The sequence below is a fragment of the Palaemon carinicauda genome, chromosome 43, assembly GCF_036898095.1.
Source record: "Palaemon carinicauda isolate YSFRI2023 chromosome 43, ASM3689809v2, whole genome shotgun sequence".
Classification (NCBI taxonomy): Eukaryota; Metazoa; Arthropoda; class Malacostraca; order Decapoda; family Palaemonidae; genus Palaemon; species Palaemon carinicauda.
This window is the reverse complement of record NC_090767.1, coordinates 32,427,787-32,435,596: the sequence shown is the minus strand read 5'-3', so window position 1 is coordinate 32,435,596 and position 7,810 is coordinate 32,427,787. Positions and strand designations below refer to the sequence as shown.

At 30.4% G+C, this 7,810-nt stretch overlaps 1 long non-coding RNA gene across 1 annotated transcript in view; it reads left to right on the top strand.

The window, feature by feature from the left end:
• Positions 1-2,138: 2,138 nt before the first annotated feature.
• The window catches only part of LOC137634011 (uncharacterized), a 17,095-nt gene continuing 11,423 nt past the window's right edge, over positions 2,139-7,810 (top strand). Inside the window, exon 1 of the long non-coding RNA XR_011042417.1 lies at positions 2,139-2,338. This is a non-coding gene — a long non-coding RNA (uncharacterized lncRNA). The remainder of the gene's footprint in view (positions 2,339-7,810) is intronic.

Genomic DNA, 7,810 nt, shown 5'->3' with positions numbered 1-7,810 from the left:
CCCTTGTCCTGCATTCGACTAATTATGGATGATGATGAGAAAAACGAATAATAATCCATGAATAAAAATATGCAGATATGAACTGTGATTATAAGACCATAAACAGAAGGAAGTGCACTAATATGTCTGAGGACTTTTTCCTGCATTCGACTTATCATGGATGATGATGAGGAAAACGAATAAACATCCAAGAATAAAAATATGCAGATATGAACTGGCATAAAAAGACCATAATTAGACGGAAGTGGACTAACACGTCTGAGGACTTTGTCCTGCATTTGACTAATCATGGATGATGAGAAAAACTAATAAAAATCGAGAAATAAAAAATAGGAGATGTGAACTGACGTAAAAAGGACCATAAACAGACGGAAGTATATTAACATGTCTGAGGCCTTTGTCCTTCATTTGACTGATCATGGATGATGATGAGGAAAACGAGTAATAATCCATGAATAAAAATTTTCAAATATGAACTGGCATAAAAGACCAAAAACCTACGGAAGAGGACCAACATGTCTGAGGCCTCTGTCCTGCATTCGACTAGTCATGGATGATGATGAGGAAAACGAATAATAATCCATGAATAAAAATTTGCAGATATGAACTAGCATAAAAAGACCATAAATAGACGGAAGTGGACTAACACTTCTGAGGCCATTGTCCTGCATTCGACTAATCATGGATGATGATGAAGAAAGCGAATAAAAGTCACTGAATAAAAATTTGCCGATATGAACTGGCATAAAATGACAATAAACGCAAGGAAGTGAACTAACATGTCTGAGGCCTTTGTTCTGCATTCGACTAATCATGGATGATCATGAAGAAAACCATCAATAATCCAAGAATAAAAATATGCAGATATGAAATGGCATAAAATGACCATTAACAGAAGGAAGTGTACTAACCTGTCTGAGGCCTTTATCCTGCATTCGACTAATCATGGATGATGGTGAAGAAAACAAATAATAATTTATGAATAAAAATACGAAGATATGAACTGGCATCAAAAGACCATAAACTGAAGGAAGTGGACTAACATGTCTGAGACCTTTGTCCTGCATTCGACTAATCATGGATGATGGTGAAGAAAACAAATAATAATTCATGTATAAAAATACGAAGATCAAAATGGCATCAAAAGACAATAAACAGAAGGAAATGGACTAACATGTCTGAGGCCTATGTCCTGCATTCGACTAATCATGGATGATGAGGAGGAAAACGAATAATAATCCATGAATAAAAATTTGCAGATATGAACTGGCATAAAAAGACCATAAACAGAAGGAAGTGGACTTACATGTCTGAGGCCTTTTTCCTGCATTCGAATAATCATGGATAATGATGAGGAAAACGAATAATAATTCCATGAATAAAAACTTGCAGATATAAACTGGCGTAAAAATACCATGAACATACGGAATTGGACTAACATGTCTGAGACCTTTGTCCTGCATTCGACTAATCATGTATTTTGATGAGGCAAACGAATAATAAATAATCCATGAATAAAAATATGCATATATGAGCTAGCATAAAAAGACCATAAACAGACGGAAGTTAACTAACATGTCTGAGACCTTTGTCCTGCATTAGACTATTCATGAATGAGGATGAAGAAAATGAATAATAATCCATGAATAATAATATGCATATATGAGCTGACATAAAAAGACCATAGACAGACGGAAGTGGACTGTCATGTCTGAGGCCATTGTCCTGCATTGGACTAATCATGGATGATGATGAGGAAAACGAATAAAAATCCATGAATAAAAATCTGCAGATATAAACTGGCGTAAAAAGACCATAAACAGACGAAAGTGTACCAACATGTCTGAGACCTTTGTTCTGCATTCGACAACCTTTCCTAATTGTGAACATCTTTAATTAAGTTTGATGCTTTATTAGTAGTTTAGTGTTGTCATCAGATAACAACACTTGACGATGTTTGTTGTTGATGAGGAGTTTGGGAGACGGGCTGGGCAGGATGGAGCTGACGTCTTATCTTTGATATCCTGTGTTGTGACGTCACAGAACTTGACTCTTGGCTTATATTTGTAAAGGGAATCATTACAGTAGTATAAAGTGTTTCACATCGATACCTTACGGCGGTTTTTATATTGGTTTGGTGTAACATGGGCTGATAACTAAGATATGTGTTAATATAATATAACATTTGAAAAAGTGACAGAATATCATTAGTGCTTGAGTCAGATTACGAAAATATAAATTATTTGTATTTTCATACGAAGAGCAGACACAAATCCCTCTGGCGATCATTTGCTTCCGTCAAATTCCGATGCTGCCTTCTTCAAGGAGAGATAGAAAGGTTGGTCTTCCACATATATTTTATGAGTGAAACTTGAAGGATGGTCTTTGTATAAAATATCTCAAGGATTTATTTACATATGTTTATATCTATTTGAATGCTTTGAAAGCCTTTTTTTTTCTCTTCATTTTCAATCTGTATTGAAAATGAGAACTCTTTCTTTCACTTTAGATATTTCATCAAGTCTTATATCATATGGACTGAATATATATATATATATATATATATATATATATATATATATATATATATATGTGTGTGTGTATATATATATATATATATATATATATATATATATATATATATATATATGTATATATACACATATATATATATGTATATATATATATATATATATATATATATATATATATATATATATGTGTGTGTATATTTATATATATATGTATATATACACATATATATGTATATATATACATATATATATATGTATATATATATATATATATATATATATATATATATATATATATATATATATGTATAGCCTATATATATGTACATATATATATAAATATATATATATATATATATATATATATATATATATATATATATATATATATATATATATATATATATATATATACACACACATATATATATATATATATATATATATACAAATATATATAATATATACATTATATACATATATATATATATATATATATATATATATATATATATATATATATATATATATATATATTTATATATATATAGATATACATTATATATATATATATATATATATATATATATATATATATATATATATATATATATATATATACGTGTATATATATATATATACATATATATATATATATATATATATATATATATATATATATATATATATATATATATATATATATATATATATATATGTGTGTGTGTGTGTGTGTGTGTGTGTGAGTTTGTGTGTGTATATATATATATATATATATATATATATATATATATATATATATATATATATATATATATATATATATATACTACAATCATATTGTTGGAAGTATCACTGATTAAAAGTACCCAATTAGAAAGATCATAACTATTCAAATCAACTGGATACCTAATATTTATAACTTTTTGTTATTCTCCCAGAAAGACTTAAGTAAAATATGGTCAGAATTAGAAAAACAGATTTTAAGAAACATGCATAACGAACAAATTGAACGATGTAGAGATTATTATCTATTTAAAAAATAATAGATATAATAGACCGAAAGTTCCTGTCTAACATATTATTATCATTTTTTTTATTATTTTTATTCATGGTCCTTTTCGTCTACCAGTTTCAACCCTCGTTCAAGCACTCGAGCATTCACTTCTCTCACCACTCCATCAACATAAAAGTTAAACAACCACGGCGACATCACATATCCCTGCCTCAGCCCCACTCTCACCGGAAACCAATCACTCACTTCATTTCCTATCTTAACACATGCTTTACTACCTATGTAAAAACTTTTAACTGCTTAAAACCTTCCACTAACTCCATATAACCTCATCACATTCCACATTGCTTCCCTATCAACTCTATCATATGCTTTCTCCAGATCCATATACGCAACATACACCTCCTTACCTTTTGCTAAATATTTCTCGCATATCTGCCTAAATGTAAAAATCTGATTCATACAGCCCCTACCTTCTTCTAAAACCACCCTGTACTTCTAAGATTGTATTCTCTGTTTTATCCTTAATCCTATTAATCAGTACTCTACCATACACTTTTCCCACCACACTCAACAAACTAATACCTCTTGAATTAAAACACTCATGCACATCTCCCTTACCCTTATATAGTGGTACAATACACGCACAAACCCAATCTATTGGTACTATTCACAACACAAAACACATATTAAACAATCTCACCAACCATTCAAGTACAGTCATACACCCTTCCTTCAATATCTCAGCTATCTCACCATTCATACCAGATGCTGTTCCTACCCCCATTTCATATAGTGCTCTCCTCATTTCCTCTCTTGTAGTCTCTCTCTCCCATTCTCATCTCCCATCACCGGCACCTCAACACCTGCAACAACAATTATATCAGCCTCCCTATTATCCTCAACATTCAGTAAACTTTCAAAATATTCCGCCCACCTTTTCCGTGCCTCCTTTCCTTTTAACAACCTTCCATTTCCATCTTTCACTGTTTCTTCAATTCTTGAACTAGCCTTCCTTACTATCTTCACTTTTTTCCAAAACTTCTTCTTATTCTCTTCATCTGAATGATCCAATCCCTGACTGCACCTCAGGTCAGCTGCCCTCTTTGCCGCACTTACCTTGCACTTTACTTCCACATTTTTCTCTCCATATCTCTCATACTTCTCTACACTATTACTTTGCAGCCATTCTTCAAAAGCCCTCTTTTTCTCTTCCACTTTTACCTTCACTCCTTCATTCCCCCATTCACTGCCCTTCCTCATACTACCTCCAACAAACTTCTTGCCACACACATACCTTGCAATCGCAACAAAATTTTCTTTTACTAACTTCCACTCCTCTAAATTACCCGTTTCTTTTACTTTCACTTTGTCATATGCCATTTTCAACCTTTCTTGATAGTTACTTTTTTCCCCAGGTTTTATTAGCTCTCCAACCCTCACTAGCTCCCTTTTACATACGCCTACTCTATTCCCCCACTCTTTTGCTACAACTGATTTTCCTTCCACCAAAAAATGATCAGACATACCGATAGCCATACCCCCAAACACGTGCACGTTTTTCAGTCTTCCAAACATTCTTTTAGTCATCAACACATAATCCATTAACGCCCTTCCTACCACTCTTTCATTTGATACTCTTACTCAAGACCATAAATGGGAGGTAAATCAGTTTTTGTTTGCGGATGATACTGTACTGGTTGCAAACGCGGAAGAGAAGCTTGGCCGATTAGTGACAGAATTTGGAAGCGTGTGTGAAAGAAGGAAGTTGAGAGTTAATGTGGGTAAGAGTAAGGTTATGAGATGTACGAGAAGGGAGGGTGGTGCGAGGTTGAATGTCATGTTGAATGGAGAGTTACTTGAGGAGGTGGATCAGTTTAAGTACTTGGGGTCTGTTGTTACAGCAAATGGTGGATTAGAATGAAGGGTGCAAAGTGTTTGGGGTAGTCAAGGGAGTAGTAAAATATAGAGGGTTGGGCATGAACGTAAAAAGAGTTCTGTTTGACAAAGTGATTGTACCAACGGTGATGTATGGATCGGAGTTGTGGAGAATAAAAGTGACGGAGAGACAGAAATTGAATGTGTTTGACATGAAATGTCTAAGGAGTATGGCTGGTGTATCTCAAGTATATAGGGTTAGGAACAAAGTTGTGAGGGCTAAAACGGGTGTAAGAAATGAGTTTATCAGCTAGAGTGGATATGAATGTGTTGAAGTGGTTTGGCTATGATAAGAGAATGTAAAATGACTGTCTGTTAAAGAAGGTGATGAAAACAAGAGTTGATGGGGAAAGTACAAGAAGAAGGCCAAGGTGTGGGTGGATGGATGGAATGACGGAAGCTCTGGGTGATAGGAGGATAGATGTGAGAGAGGCAAGAGAGAGTGCTAGAAATACGAATGAATGGCGAGCCATCGTGACGCAGTTCCGGTAGGCCCTGCTGCTTCCTCCGGTGCCTTGGAAGACCGCGGAGGTAGCAGCAGTAGTGGCTTCAGTGCTATGAAGCTTCATCTGTGGTGGATAACGGAGGAAGGTGGGCTGTGACACCCCTAACAGTACCACACAAACTCTATTGAGTCCCTTGTCAACCTAGGAGGAACGTAGAGAGGAGAGGTCACATTTTCTGTTTCATTTGTTTGATGTTGGCTATCCCCCAAAATTGGGGGAGGTGCCTTGGTATATGTATGTATGTATGTATGTATGTATGTATGAATGTATTATTATTATTATTTTTATTATTTTTATTATTGTTATTATTATTGTTATATATATATATATATATATATATATATATATATATATATATATATATATATATATATATATATATATATATATATATATATATATATATATATATTTATATACATATATATATATATATATATATATATATATATATATATATATATATTTATATATATATATATATAAATATATATATATATATATATATATATATATATATATATATATATATACATATATATATATATATATATATATATATATATATATATATATATATATATATATATATATATGTAAATGTATATATATATATATATATATATATATATATATATATATATATATATATATATATATATATATATATATATATATATATATATATATATATATGTATATGTATATATATATATATATATATATATATATATATATATATACATATATATACATATATATATATATATATATATATATATATATATATATATATATATATATATATGTAAATGTATATATATATATATATATATATATATATATATATATATATATATATATATATATGTATATATATATAAATATATATGTATATGTATATGTATATATATATATATATATATATATATATATATATATATATATATATATATATATATATATATATATATATATATATATATATATATATATATACATATATATACATATATATATATATATATATATATATATATATATATATATATATATATATATATATATATATATATATATATATATATATATATATATATATATATCAACACAACATTCTGTTCAAATAGAAATAAATTTCTACCTCATACTTGGGATCGAACGCTAGTCCCTTCTAATGAAAGGCCAGGTCGCTTCCAACCATGCTATGAGAGGCCATAAAAGAAGTCGGAACCTAACAGCGAGTTTTCCCCAACTTCCCGGCCCACCAATTGATAGTAATTTTCAAAACGGTTCCAAAACACTAAAATTAGAGAAAGATCTTTTCTCAGAAGGCATCTATAATGTTTATAACGCTTCCAGACGACCGGCATTACAGAAACATCGGTACTCGAATGCATCTCTAATGTTCAAAACGCTTCCTGAAGACTAAAATTACAGAAAACTAATGGTCCAGAATGAATCTAAAATTTCGAGAACGCTTAAAAAAGACGGAAATTAAAAAGATATCCCTGTTCATAATGCATCTATAATATTAATAACGATTCCAGTACCCCGAAATTGCAGAAATATAATTTTCTAGAATGCATCCATAATGTTCATAACGCTTCCAGAAGACTAAAATTATATGAATATAATATTCGGAAATCATCTATCACGTTCAAAACGCTTCCAAAAGACTGATGTTCCTTTGATTTCAGTCATTTTGACGCGTTCAGAACATTATAGAGGCGTTTTGATCAATGATATTTCTGCAATTTCAGTTTTCTGAATGTGTTTTGAACATTATAGATGCATTCTGACTAAAGATCTTTCTG